The sequence below is a fragment of the Eptesicus fuscus genome, chromosome 21, assembly GCF_027574615.1.
Source record: "Eptesicus fuscus isolate TK198812 chromosome 21, DD_ASM_mEF_20220401, whole genome shotgun sequence".
In the NCBI taxonomy this organism is placed as follows: Eukaryota; Metazoa; Chordata; class Mammalia; order Chiroptera; family Vespertilionidae; genus Eptesicus; species Eptesicus fuscus.
In genome coordinates this window covers 15,546,622-15,570,188 of record NC_072493.1, presented here as the reverse complement: position 1 = coordinate 15,570,188, position 23,567 = coordinate 15,546,622, and positions in this window count along the sequence as shown.

Genomic DNA, 23,567 nt, shown 5'->3' with positions numbered 1-23,567 from the left:
AATAGAGGTCGAAGGCATAGAAGTTAGAATTTTAACCTCACTGTTTTATTAATGGTGTAGCCCCAGTGTTGCCATTGGGGAAGCACTACCTTTACTCTGCATGTGTGAAGAGTATAATTGGATGAGCAGAGTCAGGAGATAATGATGATATTACCTGGCATTTTTACTGTATCTCCTACCCAAGCAAAGCATGTTTTGAGGTGCACAATATCATTTGATTATTGTTTTGTGCTGTGCCCTGGATTCCACGCAACCCCTTAGCCTGGTAGTAGAGAAAAGTGTGTAGCTCTTTATGCTCTTGCTGCAACTTAACTTTCAGATTTTTCTCAAGAGAGGGTCTTTAAAATAAATTGAATTGAAGCAGAACTATGAGAGAGAATATTAAAAGGAAATTAATTTAGTCTAGAGTTTCAGGAGAGGCGTCCCCGAGGTAGCACACATTGAGATGTGAAGGATGCTAAACAGTTAACTGTGTAGGAAGTGGGATGTGGGAGGGCATTCTTAGTTTAGAAAACATGGTGGGGGAACAATAGAGGAGCTTTGGAGAAACTGAAAGAAATGAAGCATGTATAAATGAAGAATAAATGAAAGCATATATTGGGGAAGCATATATTGAAGTACCATTGAGTGAGATAACAAGATTGAGTGCTGAGAGGCTGAGAGATAAGAGATGAGAGGATAAGAGAAAAGGGAGAGAAAGGAAAGCTACGAAAGGAGGAAGGAAGAGAAGGAAGGGAGGAGGGAGAAGAAAGAAGGAAGGAAAATGGGAATAGGATTGAGGTGGGAAAGGGCAACAAATTTGGGGCTAGAAAAGTCAGAGCACTTTAAGCCATGTTCTGATTTTTGACATTCACTAAGGGTTATATAAAACACTTGGATGACAGTGTCATTACCAAATTTGGGAAGTATGGTTACATAAAGTCAAAATCATGACTCTTCCCGTTAGAAGTTAAAAATCTAATAGAGAAATATAAAATTGGAGAAAGACATGAAAACACTATAGAACAGCATAAAAACTTGATATAATTAAGTAAAGGGAGATGTCATGATTGACAGGAGAGAAAACCAGTCCAAACATCAGGGACATGTCCCATGAATTGATATCTGAGATGAGTCTTTAGCAATTGTCAGAGGAAAGATAAGCAAATATGTGCCTGGCAGAGAAAATAACAGCATGGCCCATTGAGAGAACTACAACTAGATAGGGATAAAAAAAACAGTGTACAGAATCTAGGGGAGAGATGGAGGTGAATTGGAAAAATGGGCAAGAGAAGGTCCTAAGAGCCTTTTAATAAAAATGAACAGTGTGATGAAAAGATGCTCAACATCATTAGTCTTTAGGGAAATGCAAATCAAAACTAAAATGAAGTACCCTTTCACACATACTAGGATGGCTATAATAGTTTAAAAATATATATTAGGGATTACGTGGATAAATTAGAACACTTGTGCTTTGCTGATGGGAATATAAAATGGTTCATCTGCTATGGAAAACAGTTTGGTGGTTCCTCAAAAGAAAACCCCATAAAATTACCATAGAACCTAGCAATTCCAGTCCTACACTCTAAAATATTGAAAACAGGTACTCAAACAGGTGTACACACATGTTCATAGCAGTACTATTCATAGTGGTCCTAAGATGAGAACAACTCAAATGCCCGATAACAGATGAATACATACGTCATGGCATGTACATACAGTGGATTATTAGTCAGATGTAAAAACAAATGAAATACTGATGCATGTATGTATTTTCATGCTACAGTATGTATAAATTGTAAAAATATTATACTCAGTAAAATAAACTAGGCACAAAAAGCCCTATATAGCATGGTTCTATTTATGTGAAATATCCATAATGAGATCCAGAAAACAGGTTGGTGTTTGCTAGGAGCTGGGTTAAGAGGAGAAAGGGCAAATAATTATTTAATGTGCATGGGTTTCCTGGGGTGATAGGGATATTTTTGAAGTAGATATAGGTGGTGTTTGAGCAACATTATGAAGGTACTAAGTTATTTATTTTAAAATAGTTAACTTTGTATTTTATAAATTTCCCTTTAATAAAAATAAAAAAATACAAGTTTAAACTTCATCCTTAAAGGTATAGGGAGTTCTAAAAGAAAAAAAAGGTAAAAAAGGCAAAGAAAGAGAGAAAGAAGAATGAATGAAGGAATGGATGGAGAGAGGGAAGGAGGGGGAAACAATGGTAAATCACACATGTGTTTTTGAAAAATGACTCTACCAAGGAAAAAGGTAGAATCTTGAGGGAAGGCAGTGACTTCTGTGCATTCAGGTTTAAATTTCCTGCAGACAGGCCTGAGGAGAAGTCCAGTTCTTAGTGTGTATTTTTTGTGCTCATCAGTTTAGGGTGACTCTTTAAACCTTGCAATCAAAAGAGCTTTTCCTTTCAAAATAATTCCAAGTCCTCATTTTCTGACTAGCTTTCAGGCCTTGTAATTATTTTTAGGCTGAAAAGTTTTAAAGAAAATGTAAGAGCAAAACTCAGAGAAATATCCTCAGGGAGGTCACACTGTATAAAGCATCTCTGCTGAGAGCTGGATTTCACAGAGTTAGGACATAAGCAGAGCCAATTATCGAAAGATTTATGAGCAAACTGGTCTGAGTGATAAAGGAGAGGATGTATAATCCAATAACAAAATGTTATGTTTTAGCACCAAATTTTAAAGTGTATGTGTGTTTGTGTCTTTCCCTTAAATACACTGATTCTAAGGCTAAACAAGTTCTATTAATTACATGATGCAAAATTCTGTTATTTACTTGACATCCTTGGAAAGGATGAGTAGGGAGTCTTTCCTGATATTTGGGGTATAGACCCTGTGATCTGACAAATCAGCTTATACTAAACAATTGACATAACTCATAGATACAGAGAACAGATTAATAGCTCTTAGAAGGGAGTGGAGTTGAGGAACTGAGGTCAAAAGGTGAGGAGATTAAGCAAAGTAAAACAACTCTCAGACACAGACAATAGCTTGGTGATTACCAGAGGGAAGGGGTGAAGGTTTGGGGAGAGGTTGAAATGGGTTGGGGGATAAATGGCAATGGAAGAAGACTTGATTTTGGGCGGTAAACACACAATACAATATACAGATGACTATTAAAATGGAAATTTTCTTTAAAAAAAAAAAACAACAACACACAATTGACATGACAAGACGGAACAGTTTTATACTACTCCTTGGTCAAGTTCTACCAAATAACACAGGAATAAAGAGGTGAGGGATGGTAAACATCTTCTCATTCCTGGGTCTCATTCATGTCTTCATTTGTGTCATGAATGTGTTGAATTAGATAAGCAGTTCTCTACTTTTGCATAAGGATTCACTGAGGGAAAGTTTACTTGTAAATCCTTGGTCCCTATACAAATATATTCTAACCCAATAGTACTTGATCCTGATACTATTAGTATAAAATATATTGGAAAAGGCAAAGTTTAAGGTACATTCCTGCTCAAGAATTCTGTGGTTCAATAATTGTATTTCCCTTTTGATTGAGTATCTTTCTCAGCCATGGTGAATCATATCCATGGAAATATTTGGACATGACCAATTACACACATAGTCATGTTAATTTCCTCTTCAAGCAAAAATGGATTCACAGTGTCTTTATTTATTTACACTATGAAAAACATAAAGGCCCTAGAAGAATGGATTGGGTTAAAACCCTAAGACTTGAGGTCTTTACATTTTTCTATTGCTAGGTTTATTTCAACTGTGGTATATATATTAAGGTATCATTGATTTGGTAACTATGAGAAGCCAGATACTGGCATTGGTGATTCAAGGATAACAGAACATCGCTCATGATTTTGAATAATGTCCAACTGAGACAACTTTGTATAAGGTATAGTTGCTTTGCATTAAAATGCAACAAATATAATTGACAAAAATAATAATTTATGCAATAGAGAAATAGCACCTGGGAGGACTAATTAACTTGTGAAAGGAACTAAGTCATTTTAATAACAGTATATGTATAGGCATATTAAATATTTCACTTAGTTAAGGAGAAGATATTCAGGTAATGACACAGTGAATACTGGTTGGATTGGCTGGATTAGAGGAGATGAACTTGGAGAGATCTACATTTTATAATAAATAATATGTACCAGAACTTGGGCATGTAAATAAACACTTAAAAAACAACCTGCCAAGGTGGACAATCAAACAACCTAGTATTTAACATCAAACATGTAATTGGCTCTGCAGCAACTGGCTGACTAGGGGACAAGAAATAGGTGTCTATTGCCAAGGGAAAGTAGCATGTATTGAAGGATGTCTGTATATCCCAAAGTTTGATGACCTCCCATAGTTCACCTGAATAGAATGGTGGCATCCACATAAAGGCTGAGAAAACAATGATCACCAGTATTAATTGAGGGTCATGCTGTGGCAGGCACTGTTCTGAACACTGTACATATATTTTCTAATCTAAAATCCCAAACTATACATTGAAGCAAGCATAATTGTGTCTGATTTGCTGCTACAGAAACTGGGTTTAAAGAAGCTAAGTGTTCTGCCCAAGGTCACACAACTAGTAGCAGAACCAGATATAATTCATATTTATTTGATACCAAATTCTTTGTTCCTTTTCTTGACCAACACACGATACTGCTTTCTGACAAACGGGAACCCCGCAGACCTCGTCTAGATACAGATGTCGCATCTGTTTGCCATGTTTATGCTTCTCATCAATCCAGGGGAAATATATAGAAAACAATAGAAGAGAGAGGAAGATAATTAATAGTTTTCTCATACCAGGCAAAGACAAGACCATTAGAGTCTTCCACTTGTACTCAGAATCACAGTAGCCCTCTAAATGTGCCATCTATCAATTCACAGCATGAAAACAATCAAATTATAGTCTTTGAAGGAAAGGTAGATCCAGCCAGGAGATTGATGTATTTAAAATGAGCAGAATTTGCTGAGCTAGCCTGCAGAAAGCTCTACATTAATAGGAAGTTGGAGTTGCACAGGAGGGAAAAATAACATCTAGACAAGTGTCCTGGTGAGAAGAGGTTTTTAAACTAGAGGCAAGCTGCTCAGCTCCCTGAATCAGAGGCTGGCTATTGTTCAAAAACACTCACTCACCTTCACGTAGACATGATGTCAAGACTGAAGGCATCATACAGAATTAAGTGCTGTTTTGCCCCATGTATTCATTTAGGGATCACTCTCATAGCCTGACCCATTCCTATTGTGAGTGAAAATAAATAGAAAATTATTTCTTCTCAATGCATGTTTCATGACCAATCTGTTTTCATGAATATTATACAATAAATAAAATAGAAAAGCTGTACAAAGGTAATGTTGAGAAGGAAGAGTAACCTGTGAATGAATGCTTGATTGTCATATTAAGGATTAAATACAGTTGACACATTTTAGAACTCCTTTAGGAATTCAAAAGACTTGAAAGAACATCAGTATTCCCCCATTTCAAAGTTGGAAGTCACAGAAAATAAATAACTTCATCAAAGTCATTGAGAAAATTGGTGGCAGTCTTAATTAAAATTAATATTTTCTAAATCCAACGATGGTTCAGGTACAGTATATTGATCCAGCTTTTCTCTCATTTACATTTAGAAAAATGTCTATAATGATGCTCAATATATAACTCAGACATCAGTTAGGTCAGTTTTTTTGCTATTCAACTAAAATAGGTTTGAGCTGCCATCTGACATTCAGAGAAAGATTCAAGTCTCTCCCTCTGACCATTTATGGTTATTATGGAGTTTTCCATCCACAATCCTACCTCCAATTTCTTTCTTCAACTGAGCTAGAGAAATGCACATTTTTCTGTACATGCTGTCCCGTTCTAACACTGTATTAAACCTCAGGAAACAACTCGATGTATATTTCCATTGGCTCGTAGTGTGTAAGAAACTTTTATTGAAGGTTTGGGGATAATATGGTTATAACATAAGGTAAAAATGTAAAAAAAACAAAACACAAAATATTAAGACATTTCTGTTTCTCATATTTTGAGACCACCTGGCTTTGACATTTTTTCACTGGTTATCTACACCTATCAGCTCCAGACTTCCAACATACTAATTTATTTCCTCTCCTTTCAAATTTTTCTCCTCTAATCTTTCTCCTGTCTATAGCAGGCATTAAATCCTACTATTTTCTCATGCAGGAAGGTTTTTATTTCTTTGTGTTGTTATTTTGTGTGTGTGTGTTTTACTTTTTTTTTCTGCCCTATGCTCTAGGTGTTGCATTTTTTAAAAATAAAAATTTTATTGACTTTTTTAGAGAGAGAGAAAGAGAGAGGGATAGAGAAACACCCATTGGCTGCCTCCTGCATGCTCCCTACAGGGCACAACCTGGGTATGTGCTCTGACCAGGAATTGAACCAGTAACCTTATTGGTTCACTAGAGGCACAGTGCATGAAATCGTGCACAGGAAGGTCCCTAGGCCTAGCCTGTGATCAGGGCCATCCTCCACCTGCTCACCAGTCCCCAGTCCAGCCCCGCCGCCACCCACCCCGGTTCCCCAGGTTCCCCATTCGCCAACCGGCATTCGGAGCCTGCAGGCTAGGGCGAAGCGGGGAACCGAGAGATGATTAATGCACCTCATAGCAACTGGTCAGGCAGTTGTTCTGGTCATTATGCCGTTATGGTCACTGGGCTTTTATTATATAGGATGGATTAGCGATCAACCACTGAGCATTTTAAAGTAAATTGCTCTGAAAAGGTAGCTTCCATAATAGGAAGAACCCTAATACCATAATATTTACCTATCTATGACATACCAATCAAGCTCTGAATAAAAATAATTCTCCCTTTGGAGAGGACACACATTTTTAAGAAGGGTTTGCTTATGTTGATCTCACTTCTCTGGGTATTTCTATAAATCCTAAATTACAAAATCCTATTTTGTTCACACCCAAAGCTTTATAAAAAATGAAGGAAGCAGGGATGTTGGAATACATCACTTCCATCCAATAAAAGTCAAGTGAAACATCCAACAGAAATAGGAATAAGGGTGATTTTGGCTCTACACTGAAAGGAAGGAAGGAAGCCATCAGATGCCACACAACTTGAAGTCTCTCTGTTAACTAGGCCTCAGATGGGATGGCCTTTTAAAAAAGAGAATATGAATTAAGTATCAGTGTCAACTGCCATTTAGAAAATATCCTCTATTGTCTAAGTCAGTGGTCGGCAAACTCATTAGTCAACAGAGCCAAATATCAACAGTACAACGATTGAAACTTCTTTTGAGAGCCAAAAACCGACTTCTGCACATGGCCCATGAAGTTTCAATCGTACTGTAGATGAGCGCCCGCACATGGTATTTTGTGGAAGAGCCACACTCAAGGGGCCAAAGAGCCGCATGTGGCTCTCGAGCCGAAGTTTGTTGACCACTGGTCTAAGTGATTAAGTAGATTCTTAGAGGACTTCTGCACACATCCAGAGCTTAATTGACACAAGACAATACTAGATAAGAAGATAATCCCCAAAAGAGGGTATTTCTAAAGTTAGTGGTTTTTTCATGCCTATTAGCTACTTTGGGAATTAGAACATGCATAAAATACATACCATTTGTCTATTCCTACACTCTCTTACTCAGTGATGTGAATCTCCTACATGCCAAATGTCTACCCTCAAGGAATTGACACCAGCCTATTGTATTTAAAACTCAGACTGGGGAAGTCATGGTCTGATAGTTAAATAATCTTAAATTATTTACTAGCTTTAACTCCCTAAACTTATTCAAAATCGGGAAATAAAAATGGATCCAGAAAACCGAGCCTAATGGAGAAAGAAGGGATGAGTATTTCAAGTTGCAAAAACAAGGTTGTATGGAATGGAGAGCTCTAAGGAGGACCAGGGGATCCAAGTGTTTCTGCCTTTTTTATTTTTATTGTAATTGATTTTTATAAAGAGAGAGGGAGAGAGAGAGAGAGCGAGAGAGAGAGAGAGAGAGAGAGAGAGAGAGAAACATCCATGTGAAAGCAGAACATCAACTGGCTGCCTCCTACACACCTCCAAAGGGGGATGATGGAGCTCAAAACCTGAACTTGTGCCCTGATCAGGAATCAAATTGGCATCCTTTTGGTGCATGGGAAAATGCCCAACCAACTCAACCACACCAACCAGGGCTGTTTCTGACTTTCGATGTGACATGAAATATAGGATTTAGGGGCACAGGCTGAGAAAGAATAGAAGTTGTATATAAGTTTGCTTTTCTATATATTTCTATGGGCATTTATGCAAAATCCCGGATTCTGTTGCATGTTGTGGGAGATTCACAAAAATCTTGAAAATTCTGTTTCCTTTAAATATATTAATTCTATCTGAGAACCTGTATCTCTCCTTTCAAGAAATATTACTTTCCCATATTTGACAAAAAAATAATAATCTTTGTAATCCAGACTGTGTAAAAACTACAATTTTCTTCTGTCTGATGTATTTTCCTATTGAAAGAATAATCCTTTTTTTTTTTTTCATTGATCTTAGGGAGAGTAGAAGGGAGGAAGGCAGGGGAAAGGGAAGGAGGGAGGGGTGGAAGGAGGGGAGAGAGAGGGAGATATATATATATATATATATATATATATATATATATATAGAGAGAGAGAGAGAGAGAGAGAGAGAGAGAGAGACGGAGGGAGGGAGGGAGGGAGGGAGGGAGGGAGGGAGGGAGGGAGGGAGGGAGGGAAAACAGTGATATAAGAGAGGCACATCAATTGGTTGCCCCCTGCATGTGCCCCAACCAGGGCTGGGGATCAAATCTGCAACCCAGGTATGTGCTCTTCACTGGGAATCCAACCCCAGATGCTTCTGTGCACAGAGCAAAAACATAATCATTTTTATATCATTAAGATCAGTTATGTTCATTTAACATTTCAAATAATTTGCAACAGATAGCAACAAATATTGTATCTCAGAAATTACTGGTATTTAAATTTGATGATAACAATGATAGCAGTACTAATTAGTTATTATACAGACCTTTGTTCTTACTCACAAACAGAAAGATGGATGGATGCATGGAAAGATAAATGATGGATGGATTATTAGAAAGACAAAAGGGAAGATAGAAAGTAGATGAATGGTTGGACATATGGATGGATGAATGCAAATGTGACCCAATAGATGTTTGTAAATAGATCTTAATGATATTTTAAATAAATGCATTTCATTTGTTCTAATTGAATTTAAGAGAAAATGTGAAATAAAAGCTAAAAATCATGGTTAAACTTAATATTCTTTATCACATTAGAAATATAATTTATTAAAATATCCCTAATAAATTAAGAAAATACATTATTAAAAACAATAGGAGTTTGTTCATTATTTTCCCTACATATTTAAGGCAGTATGGATTGACTCCCTTTTATGCAAATGAGAAATTTAGCACTTGAAAACTTTTTACCCACATTCTACTTTTTTAGTTCTAATTATACTGGTGTTACTTTTCAAAGATTACACAAAGTACACTCTGTTCTGACACAATAATTTTGCAGTTGTCAAGACTTAGTTTTATAAATGAGTTAAAAACAAGTGCCAGTTTTTATTATGAAATTATATTAACACACAAAAGAAGAGAAAATAGTACAGGAAGTGCATTGGTAATCTGAAACAAATCCTGCACATTATACCACATTTGACATCTCCATACATGTTGCTTTGGAATTAGAGAGGAATCACCAGCTCCCAGAGTCTCCGTATTGGCAGGCACTTCCAAAGGTTTTGCCCTGGTGGGAAATTTGGCAATGAGTTGTCCAAACCGGAGATGGGGTGCTGTTGGCATCTAGTAGATAGAGGTAGGGTCGCTGATAAGACATCCTAAAATGTGCAGGACAGCACCTCAAACAAAAAATTATCTCATCTCAAATGTCAGACATGCTGAACTTGAAAAATCCTGCTCTGATCCAATTCATCATGAGTTGCACATTTTTAAATGAAATTTTCTGACTCTGGTGTTTTCTGGAGTCTACCCCAACACCTCTATATTTCCTGCGAGGTAGAAACCCTTACTCCTCTGACAATTCCTCAGAGAACCTGGTTTCTCAGCATTATCACCATCTTGTTCAGTGTCTTCTGAATGGCAACATTCGGTTCAAAAGTCCAGAAGGAGTCAGCTTCATCTGATTGAAATAGTTTTCTTTCTGATTAATTCCAGGAAAGTTATATTTGAAGTTCCTGAAATAGAAGTAGTTCTGGATAAGCACCGTTTTTTCGGGGTGGGGGGTAAGGGGAGACCTTTGATCAAGACTCTAACTTCTGCTGCCTGTTTGCCTTGGTGTTAAATACCATTAACTTAATCGTCATCAGTCCCCTGGTAGGAAATTACTTTCTTTTTCAGAATGTATAATCCTTGAAAAGTTCTGAAGCCTTTGAAAACATCTCTTCCTTCTCTTGGTAGAGATATGCCTGCATTAAGATGCTTGTATTTCTAATATCTGATTATATAATTAATATGCTTATTCATAGATTTTTAGTTCAGCTAAAAATAGATGTTAGTGAAATTTATGAACACACCAAAAAAAGGAGGTGATAACTTTGTCATCAGTCCTCTCAAATGGGAATTTTTCAAGGGTACTTCTGAGAAGTCAGTAGCAACTTATACACAAATTGAAAGGCCCTATTTTTTAAAACAAGAACAAATTAAAAATCCAGACACAAAGAATGAAAAATACGATATTTATGTGGTGAATGAATTAGAATAATTGAATAAGATTGTTTTAAGAAACACAGAATACATGGTTAGTGTTCTCTATTCAGTTTCTTTATCTATAAAGTGGGCATACTAAAGCAGCACCCAATTCAAAGGATTATGCTAGGAATTATTTTAGGTAATGAATGTAAATCCTTAGTTCAATCCTTGTCACCTAGGAAACACCAAGTACTAGCTGTTATTACCATCATTAATCAATGTTATAATTAAGTCAATCAGGCACCAGTTGATCTCTCTGTCTCTATCTCTCCCCTTCCCTTCTACTCTCTCTAAAAATCAATGGAAAAAAATATCTTCAGGTAAGGATTAACAACAACAACAACAAAGAGTGCAGCTAAATTAATGACTGATTAGACACTTAAATCTAGAAAATAATTTGAGGGATATTTGTCTAAATGCAAAACAAAATCACACTGCTGTCTGCATTGAAATGCCCTTCCCCACCATTTCAGAAAATAATCAGTATTGCTCACAATGCCTGTTTTCCCTCTCACACACAGACGGCCCTGGCATGGTTATTTATAAGTCTCCACATCTGGAGAACTAATTTGTTTGTGGACTGTTCCAGTTCCTCAGAGTAGCTAGCAATCACTCAGCTGCACCAAGTTCATTCAACCCTGATAATTAAATTAAATGCTGACATCAAGGAGACAGCAGAAACTTATTAACAATACCAAAAAGTTTTCCATCCCCCCAAAGAAAGGCACACTGCATTATAAGGGAGACAGAGGACGTATTTTGTAGTGGCGTGATGGTCAATTTAATATTCCATTCAAATTGTAATGCATCTATAGGGTAGTCTGGAGGAATGTGTTCTCACTTGTGGAGTGACACATTGGGGGCTCAATATAATAGGATGGAGGATATTATGGAGTTCAATATTACATGGGCAGGATCTTACTGAAGAAGATTTAATTACTTGAAATACCAAAAGGATGACACCATGCCAATGTCACTGAAAAGGTCTTCCCAAAGAAGAGTGTGAGTGTTATGGCTGCTGACTTCCACACATTAATTTATTTTTTAATTTCTGCATTCATTTTCTTACTTCAAGGCATCACCATTAATTTTTGCACAGGCTGTATGTCTTAGATTCCTTCCTTCTCCTAAACATTATTTTTTCTTTCTTTCCCTTCTAAAAATAACGAATAAACTTTAAAAAACAACAAACAGTACAAAATGGTCTCCCCTGCTACCCCTAAGCCATAAAATGTATCCATCCTACAAGGGAGCGCACCATCAGTGTTTATCTATCTTCCCTGTGATAGGCTAAGAGTATAAGTATGTGTGTGTATGTATGTCTTTTTAATCCATTAGCACATTTTTATACTTTTTTTTTAATGCATCTTGTGAAGTGTTTCAAATATATATATACCAGAGGCCTGATACATGAAATTCATGCATGGGTAGGGTCCTTAGGCCTGGCTGGCGATTAGGGCTGATTGGGGCCTTCTGGCTGCCAGCTGGGGCCTTCGTTCCCTGGCTGCTGGCTGCCAGCCAGGGACTTCCTTCATTCTGTGCTGCCCCCTGGTGGTCGGCGCATGTCATAGTGAGGAATCAAACTCCTGGTCTCCCTGTCAAACTTCCGAGGGGACACTTTGCATATAAGCTAAGGTGACCAGACATCCCGCTTTTGGCGGGACAGTCCCGCTTTTTAACAATTTGTCCCGCATCCCGCAGCGTTTTAAAAAAGTCCCAATTTTTGGAAAAAATGCACAACAAGCTAGGGAACGGCGGGAGAACGGGAAGGGAATATACGGTTTTCAGCGGCCATGTGGCTATTTAGCCAGGATATGAGTTTTATGTTATTTTTTGTTAATTTTATAATGTTAAACTTTAATAATAACAAATAATTGTTGAGAACTGATTATCGAGAACTGCTTACCAAAGTTCACATTGTTGATCAGTTGTTAGAATTCAACCACCATTGTTTGGACTTAATGAACAATGGCACTTTTTGGGATTGGCAACGATGATAACATTTTGTAACTGTCTCTCAGACGATACACATCGCACTGCGTGCTAGTAAGCTAGTTAACAAGTGATGTCATTACAAATCAGCTATTCAGATAATTTAGGTAAGTAATTTATATATTTATTTCATAAATACATAAATTTTCTTGAATTTAGCAGACAGTACTCGTATTATTTATATTTTATAGTGGCAGCAAAATGTCTAGCGCCGGCCTTGAAAGTGACACGACTTATGTTACGGCAAATTCAGAGGAAAAATAATACAAGTTAGTATTGTTATTATTTAGAAAGAAATATAGGATTAAAATTAAAATAATTTTTAAAATATAGTTACTTTATAACAATCAAAGTAATTTAATTTATAAACTAACAATAAAATATGTTCATGTAATTATGTACCTACTTACTGTGTTTTTAAGCAATATGTATATAATAATCCTACCTAATAAAATAGTAATGTGCAAATTGACCGCACCTTCGCTACGCCCAAACCATGCCCACCATCCAAAGCCACGCCCATCAGCCAATCAGGGTGAGTATGCAAATTACCCAACAAAGATGTCGGTTAATTTGCATACACTGAGGGAGGGAGGAGTGAAGACTGAAGACAACTTAGAAGGAAGAAGGAGGAAAAGCTGAAAGCAAAATGGCTGCCAGAGGGAAAGTCCGGGCGGGGCGGGGCGGGGCAGGGCGGAGTGGGGCGGAGTGGGGCGGGTGGCAGCGGTGCGCAGGTGCAGGCTCGGCAGCAGCGGCCGCTTGCAGGATTTTTCCTGCAAATGGGCTACTAGATTATAATATAATTTTAAATTATTTTTTTTAGATTTTTAACATAATGAGTAAGAAAAGAGGATGCAAATTCAACGATGATCTAAGAAGTGAATTTCCTTTTATTAAAAAAAACAAAAGCGATTACAATATAGACCAAAATTTTAATCAAGAACACCCACCTCCCCCCCCCCCCCCAGGCCGAAACCGGTTTGGCTCAGTGGATAGAGCGTCGGCCTGCGGACACAAGGGTCCCAGGTTCGATTCCGGTCAAAGGCATGTACCTTGGTTGTGGGCACATCCCTAGTAGGGGGTGTGCAGGAGGCGGCTGATCGATGTTTCTCTCTCATCGATGTTTCTAACTCTCTATCCCTCTCTCTTCCTCTCTGTAAAAAATCAATAAAATATATTTTTTAAAAAAGAACCCTCCCCTCCCCCCCCCCCCCCAGTCAATGGTGTCCCTCTTTACCAATGTTAAAATCTGGTCACCTTAATATAAGCCTTTTATTTATATACTAGAGGCCCAGTGCATGAAATTCCTGTACTTGGGTGGGGGGGTCCCTCAGCCTGGCCTGCGCCCTCTCACAGTCCGAGAGCCCTGGGGGGATGTTCAAAAGATGGCTTAGGCCCACTAAGCCGTCAGTCGGACATCCCTAGCATTGCCACGGAGGCAGGAGAGGCTCCCACCACTGCCGCTGTGTTCGCTAGCTGTGAGCCTGGCTTCTGGCTGAGCGGCGCTCCTCCTGTGGGAGCACACTGACTATCAGAGGGGAACTCCTTCGTTGAGTGTCTGCCCCCTGGTAGTCAGTGTGCATCATAGTGACCAGTCATTCCACCATGCGGTCATTTGCATATTAGCCTTTTATTATATAGAATATATATATGTGTGTGTGTGTGTGTGTGTGTGTGTGTGTGTGTGTATACATATACATATATATACACATATATATATACAAATATATATATGTGTATATATATGTATATGTATATATATGTATGTATATTGATTGATTAATTGATTGATTTCAGAGAGGAAGAGAGACAGAGAGAGAGAGACAGAAACATCAATGATGATCGAGAATCACCTATCAGCTACCTCTCACATGCCCCATACTGGGGATCGAGCCCACAACCTTGGCATGTGCCATCACCAGGAATCAAACCATGACCTCCTGATTCATAGGTCCACACTCAACCACTGAGCCATGCCATCTGGGCAGCCTGTGTATGTTTTCATTGGTACATGGGTACAAACACTATGAATCTATCACTTCTACCATATGTACAGGTGGATGAAAATGGAAAAAGGTCACTGTTTTCATTTTGAGAGGGGTAGTTGAAGAAGCTATTAAATAGATTCTCTTTGGTCATTTCTGCATAGTTCAACTTCAATCATGGGGGATTCCATGGGCTCAATTGATGGTTTAACTCTCTAAAGCACATTCTTAAGCAGTGGCCTTATTTGGTCACACACAACTGAAAATTCCAAAAGGAAGCACTAAGAAGTAGACAACTTTGTGTCTCTTTCCTCAGCCTTTCAAGGATTGTCATTCCTCAGCTCCAAGAGGTTGTGTGATCCAATTAGGCAAATTAAAAAAGACCTCTTTTATGCAAAAGCATGAGAAAGTTAATTGAACTCAACCCATGTTCAGTGAAAAACGCTACAGACATCACTGATAATTTTGAGCAATTAAAAGATGTTGTCCTAAAGCAAGGTAGAAGCATTAAGTTTAAAAGTCTGTTAAAGGAAAATTACTGAAAATATTTAAGTGATATTATTCACCTAAGATGGACTAGGGCCATCTAAACCAATTTAAATTGTAAGGTATTTCATTAGTCAAAAGCTGTGTTCTTAAAACCATTGAGGTGAGAATGATTCACCTTGTGTCCTTTGGTGTTGCAAAATAGTCTGTTAAAATAATGCATTCACCCTAGTTTTGAGTGAATATAGCTGTTGCAGCTCCTCCATCTGAAAATAGTTCTACTACCAATGTAAAAGGGGGCATTTTAGCTGGAATACTGGCTTTCAAGCTATATTTTTAAGAGATCTAAAGTTCTAGGAGTTAATTGGACATGTAGATAGAAAAATATGATAGAGTAAAGGTATACTATAAACTTTTAAACAGAAATCTGAAATGCCCATCTCATGTCCAATACATAAACATCTTTGTTTTATTATATTGTATGGATATGGGAAATCTACTAGGTAGATCTACTGTATGGTTCACCCTGTCACCATTTCTTTTACCCTGGCCATAACATACATCACTATTTTATTACATTTTCATTTCCCAGAGCTTGAATTGAGCCTCTGAATCCTTCCTAACAGTGATGTAGGCAACTAGCTCCAAATGATCAGAGTCTGCATAAGACAAATTCTAACGTAACATTTTCTGAAGAAAAAAAAAATGTTTCCTTCATAAAATAAATCTATAGAAACACTATTCTATATTAAACAACAACAACAACAAAAAAACTATATTAGTCATAACGTTGTCCTTCTAGAGTCTTGATTTGTGTTATGTTTTTTAAGCCCAGGTGTATTAGCCTCTTTATCTGCTTCTAGTTCCACAGTTGTCCCTCTGGACCAAGCATGTCAAACTCGTGGCCCACAACGAATATTTTTGCAGCCCAGCCAATATAATGGTATGTAAGAAGTGTTTTAATAAAAATTTCATAACTTAATTTTTACGATATCTTGTTGTACATAATTATTAATAACGAACTACAATGTTTGCTAATGATTGATTACTATAATTGTGTTGCATTCATTTCCCTTACGTGCCTTATGCACGGGCACACCATTTCTCTCCACTAATACAAGCAGCGAATATTTTAGCAGCCGATTGCCACATCATTAGTCTTGTACTGACTTGTTTGGTGTGCACAACAGGAAATATTTTGCTCTTGGAGAACAAGGAAAACAGGTTTATTTGCATTACACTTATTAATTTGTGCAGTTATTTAGTGTCTGGTAATGTTCAAAAAATATATTAATTTTTATTAAAATTTCTATTTTATGTTAACGATTACTCATTTATTTCAGCCATTTGTATTCAGCATGTCTCTATGGAAATAAACCTACGTTTCTATGAAAATTAATGCTTTTGTTTTTTTTGTGGCCCACATAAACTTAAACCATGTTTATTCGGCCATGTTAGCCTTTGAGTTTGACATGCTTGCTCTGGACTCCCAATAAGTAACAATGTAGCATTTTGTTTGCTCAGAGAATTGTGTGGAGAACTCCACTAGGTCCCCTTTGTTTGCAGCATAGATGTGACCACCTCAGAAGAGAATGAGCAGTTCTCCTTAGACTGAAGGCATAACAATTTAGAGATGCCTGGGTTCCCTACTCACTACCCTTTTCTGATGCCAAGTTCCTCATGCAGTCTGTCCTGCCACCTGCTGAAAATATAAGCTTTGTAACGAGCTAAATACCTGATCTTATAGACTACTGGTTCATTTAACCTCTACTAAGAACAAAAATATGATTTATTGATTTTAATTTTTAATAGAAAAATCATGTCACCTTTTAATAAGCAACTTATTACCAAATGCTGGGGTCTTGGGTCCCGTAAACAAGGATTATGGTTAAAGCATATTGAAAGGAGAATTTCAATATAAAAATCAATAGAAACATGTAAAAAGCAAAATGAATCAAGAGCAAAAGCAATTTCTTCTCAGAGCTTTATAATAGCATTAATAAAAAAATCCTCAACCCATTGCCTGATCCTGAGTAGAGAAGTAGCAGATCAATATTGGAAAAAAATTATCCAAGTAAGGATAATCATAAATAACTAACAAAGGAATAACAGCAGCTACCACTTATTAAGTGCTCATTGCATTGCCCATGCTGGGGTAGAAATTCAGATTACTTCAGAGAATAAGTTATACTTACTAGTGACTACATTCCAGGCTGGAGAAGTGGTTCTTTTACATAAATTATCATATTTAATGCTCACAGCAATCCTTGGAGCTCTGTGTTTTAATCCCATATTTTAGAATGAGGAAATTGAGGCTCAGGGAAGTAGATTCACTTGTGCTAGATCTTAGTTAATATATGATCAGGCTTAGGTATTTGAACTCTAAATTTGTTGATCTGTCCACTTAACTGCACTGGCCTCCCTAACATAGGGAAATACAAAAATAAATTCAACCACCCTGTCAAGTGGTGGAGCTTTAATTATTTTTGAGGAGAATTGTAGGTCTTTTTTTTTTTTTAATGGGTCATCCCCAAGGTTATTCACGGCTACTGCTCAGGCTAGTTTTAATAAGTGCTGGCATTTAAATTCTTGCACATGATAGGCAGCCAAGTGTAGTAAAATTGTAGTGGGATGGAATTAAACAGGTTTAAAATGTTGAATTAAAATTTTCTTCTGAATAGTGGCCTTCCCTTCAGATTAACACAAGTTATTCTGCCAGAAAATAAGATTTGGAAGTTAGAATATGTTTGCCAGTTGCATTCTGGTTTGACCCCAGAATGATTTCATTAGTTCCAAATACATTTCCCTTCTATACCTTTTTTTATGGCTACCATTGCTCTCCCTCCAGTCCATCCTTCTTACACACTATTGAGTAAATATATATTTGCACACACATGTATTTTGGTGCTTATGAGCAATATTAATTATATAATATTTTATATTAAAAGAGAAACAATGTAAAAGGGGAAGAAAAAGTCAAAACTCAACACCAGCCATTCTTAGCTAAATTGTGCAGAACATGTTCCCTGTTACTTTTTCAGTGGCCGATTACCATCCGCAGTTCTTGGATAGAAAATTCATCCCATTGAGAAGTAACATCCAAGCAAAAGGAGAAGCTCACTGGTGTTAGTGGGTTAAAAGCTTAAATTATGCAGGATGTTCAAGAGGTTTGGGGCATAGTGAAGGGAAAATGATAGGACCGTGACAGACAGTAATATGCAACAGGCTTTATTAACTGGTGCTTGGATAGGATTACACCATGTGACTATGGAGAGGCTTATGGTGCGGAGGCCAGAATGGAAGGAGAATAAGGGACCTTCTGAGGGAGTTGGGAGTTGGGAGTTGGGATGAGAGACAGACCTTACTAGTATATGCATAGATGATGGTGCTCAGCTGCAAGGCAGGAAGTCTGTCTCAAAGAGCGCTGGAGGGCTCTGAAGGAGTTGTTTGGGCTCTCATAGCCACAAGACTATCTTATCAATGGCCAACAATGCTAGGCAAGATATTCAAAGCAGGCAGGCTGTAAATGGCCACAGCATTTTTATTTGAGTTATTTTTTGTTTGTTTTCTTATTTTTTAACTAGTTGTATTGTGGTAACATTGGTTAATAAAACTATACATGTTTCAAGTGTACAATTCTATGATTCATCATCTGTATATTGCATTGTGTGCCCACTACCCAAAGTCTAATCTCCTTCTCTTACCACATATTTGACCCCTTTACCCTTTACTACCCTCCCAACCCCCTTCCCTCTAGTGACCACCATACTGTTGTCTTTGTCAATGAGTTTTTATTTGTCTTGCTTGTTCATTTGTTGCTTTCAGATTCATATCCATACATGAGTGAAATCATATAGTCCTTGACTTTTTCTGTTTGGCTTATTTCGGGTTATTTGTTCAACATTGAGTGTGTACAAATTTGAGTTTGGTATGGGTCTCAAGCTCCACTGAAGAAATAAACCACCTAGGCACGATTCATAGAGGCTGTCTTTGGCTCATTATAGAACAAATTCATGAAGAACTCAGGATAGCAAAGGCTTAGACCATGTTCCTAGACAAGGAACATACAAATGATCTGTTCCTTTAGTTCCATGAATGTTAAGGGGAAAAGAAGAGATGGAGCATAATTTGAAGAAGTCTGAGACTGATATATGAATACTTATTGAATCTTAGTAAAATGTTCTTTTTCTGAGTAATGTTTGGACACTAGGACATATGATTCTCATGCTGTTATCAATAATGGATAACTTAACAACATTCCTTAAACTATTGTTAAGTAAAATAATCATGTCTTATTTACCTATGATTCCAAAGGACTATATCTGCTAGAGTGTAACACACAATCTATATGTTAGATGTATAACACACAATCTTTTATAGCCTAAGTGGCCAAATGACTGAACTACTGAATGATGGAACAACCGGTCGACCAGTAGCTATGACATGCACTGATCATGAGTGAGCAGAAGCTCAATGCAGGAGCTGTCCCCTGGTGGTCAATGCGCTCCCACAGCCAATCTCCTGCTGCCTGCCAACATCCAAGGTCCCTCTCCGAAGCCACCCAACTCCCCAAGGCCCCTCCCCCGCACTAGCCAACCTCCCATAGTCCCTCCCCCAAGCCAGCTGGCCCCATTGTCCCATCCCCCCCCCCCCCAGCTGACCAGCCCAATGGCCCCAATCTGAATCTCTCACTGCCCCTCCCCCTGGGCTGGCCAACCTCCCGCGGCCCCTCCCCCCAGCCAACCTCCCCCAGCCCTGATCAACCCTGATCACCGACCAGGCTGAGGGGCCCCACCCATGCACATATGCACTGGGTCTCTAGTATGCTATAGTGTGTTATAGATTCATGTATACTAACTTCACCTGCACACACTACTTGTGAATTTTCTTTTAATTTCTGTCACCTGTTGGTCTGTATCCTGTGCTCATTTGTGCATCACTTTGAAAGGCAGAGCAGAACACCTGCCTTCACAGATGTTCCAAGAATCAAACAGATGTTCAGATGTAAATTGATGAAAAGAGAATTAACTAAATTTGGGGTCAATTAAAAAAATGAATGTGATTATAAAATTTTCATGCACATATATGATAATCGGGAAATGACTTATTAAAGGTCTACAGACCTAATTATTTTGTAGGCTAGGTACAATTATCTAGCTTCTTTTTTTTTTTTTCTTTTTGCTAAATAGACTAAATTTTCAGATCATACTTCTTCTTTCTTGATGCCCAACATATAGATTAAGTTTTAGAGGAGAACCTCACTTGCTAATGTATTATTAAATAAATAATTTTAAAAATCATTTCTTTATTTGAGATGCATGATTACAGATCTGCTTGGAGACATACTTGGTACAGTGTGTGCAATTCATCTCTTTTGAACCTAGATAGACATGGCTAATAAAAGCACTCTGAACAGTCATTACCAATCAATTATAATACACACATTTACATTAAAACTAATTGTGTGTGAGTTTAATATATATATTACATTCAACTCATATATATGTGATTTTTTTAGAAAACTCAGAAATTTGTAGGTGAAACTGTAAATTAAACCCACTTCCAGGGATTATCTAATGTGCTATTCAGACACATGCCATTTATCACAATTTGAAATTATTATGTTTATGTTTCTTGCTTTCCATGATGCCATGAAAATTGAGCTCTGATGAGCGGCAGAACTTGTCCATCTTTATCACCTCTGTATTTTCTATATTTTGAGAAAAACGCCTGCTTACTGGTAGGCACTCAATGAATGTATGTTTAATGTTTGGAGACACTATTATAAAGCTCAAGAATAGGAATACAAATGAAACGTGTCTGATTTCAGCCATTAGTTTTTTTCTCTAGGAAAAAAAAAAAACTTGCTTTAAAATAAACATGTGATACACATTTGCAATTTTACATTTCTAATAGCAGCACCAAAAAATTAAAAAGTGCAGGTGCACTTAATTTTAATAATACATTTTTCTAACCCAGTATATCTAAAATATTAACATTTGAATAGGAAATCAATATAAAATGATTATTTAGAGATTTTATATATGTTTGTGCTATATAATTGGAATCTGGTATATATTTTATATTCACAGCACCTCTCTATTTGGACTAGCCACATTCCACATACTTCATACCACAGATGGCTAGTGGCTGTCATACTGGATGGTGTGGATCAAGAGTACAGGATTTGTGTGGGTATTTGGTAAAAAATCAAACCAAATGGTAGGGTTGTTGGTTACAATTTGGCAAGTCTGGAATGGCAGAATGAGGTATATGAAATAGTAGACAAATGATATTTGAAACACGGGGAAGGAGGTGAATGGCACTGTGCTTAAGAAAAAACCATGTACTGCATGGTGCAAAAAGGAGATTGTAAGAAAAATGTGGATGTTAGTTGTCATTAAATAAGTGAATAATAAATATTTGAATTAAGTCAGTGACATAGACTGAGATAGATGGGGCAGATTACTCAGTCTAAGTAAATATTCTCAAGTAGGCATCTGTTCACTATAACTGCACAAGATCTTTATGATGATATCTATTTTGTACCAATAAATATTTCCAAGTTTCACTTAGAGTGATTTGCTGTGAGAATAAGTTAAGAATTATGAATCTTCTCACTCATAAAAGAAATCTTCTTGCACCTTTAAATTATACTCATCTGACAGCCAACCTGTGGAAAAGCAAATTGATGGATGAAATATGAACATAACATTTAAAAACCTGCACCTCATTATATCAAACTTAGTGGAGGCTCAAAGTGGAAGTGTCCTCTGAGGCTACAGCTTTATGTTCAACTGGAGATAGCAGACTCTGTATAAACAGTGATTGCCACCCAAGTGCTTTCTCCATCATCTCTGCTCAAATAAAGCCACCAAGCTAATAAAACCTGCCCAGACCTTGTTTCCCCTGTGAATATATAGCATTTTTTCTTGGCCTACAATGTACCAGATATTGCATTAGCACATTATCTCACAGAGATCCCAACTACTCTCTATCTCATAACTTTCTCCTTCAGAGTCTTAAGAGATTTTTTAAGTTTGGTGTTCATTCTATTCCTTTTTACAAAGAAAAATAAAATCAGTTAATATATGCAAAAGGCTTAATATAAACCAGTCTAAGTATAAACTGCTTCATATTTGGTGTATTATTTATACTTTGCAACAACTTATAAAGTAAGCACTGTTGTATTCACATTTTCCAAAGGGGAAAAATAAAACAAAACTGAGACTTAGAGATGTGAATTGGTTTTCCAAACTGAGAACAAATAGAAAAGGGATAGAAACACCATTGATCTGGCATTTGTAAAACAATCATATCCGATATCCTTTACCACTATAACATTTATACCCTATTACCGTACCTAGTATGACCATCTTAAGGGCAAGAAAGAGGGTGTCAGTAAAGTCAAATCTACTGAGAAAATAAAGAAAATGAGGACCAATGGCATTTGTTTACTTGAATCTCTTGAAGAGATCAATTTTATTAATTTCTGAAGCAGTTTTTTTATATAAGGAATGGGAAGAGAGAGGACCCATTATTGTAGAGCAGATGGTGTGATTGAATCCAAAGTAATACATTCCTTTTTAGAACTTCTAAAACCCCTCCCCTCATCTTTCTTCAGCTATATAATTTGACTTCTCTGGGAAGCCACTTAAAATTGTTGTACAGTTTGAGCCTATTCTACTGGATAAGCATAGACTCTGAGACTCAAAAGTGACTTTAGAAATATTTAACTCGGCCCTCCTATCATAAACCTTCAATTTTCTCTGGTGTCTTGAAGAACAAGGTAGTATTTGCTATCTTGGGTTTAAATGCTGGCCTCTCCATCTTTTAATTTCTTTTAATTGTTAAATGGATGTAAAAAATATTTAAATTGTTAAAATGAGTATAGTGCAAGTTTTAGTATTGATATGAGAATAAAGACATGATACATATATGTATTTAGATATAAAGTTAGTTATATACCATATTATGTATTTTATATAATACTAGAGGCCCGGTGCATGAATTCATGCACCAGTGGGGTCCCTTGGCCTGGCCTGAGGGGTCCTGGATTGTGAGAGGGCACAGGCCAGGCCAAAGGAACCCCATCGGTGCATGATCAGGGCCAGGGAAGGACTGTGGGAAGGCTCCAGGGTGTTTCTGGCCCATCTCGCTCAGTCCTGATCAGCTGGACCCCAGCAGCAAGCTAACCTACTGGTTGGAGCGTCTGCCCCCTGTTGGTCAGTGCACGTCATAGTGACTGGTCGACCAGTCAACTGTCTGCCCCCTGGTGGTTAGTGCATGTCATAGCAAGCAGATGAGTGGCCTTAGCATATCATTAGCATATTATGCTTTGATTGGTTGAATGGATGACCAGACACTTAGCATATTAGGCTTTTATTATACAGGATGCACTATTTTCCAATGTGGTGTCGT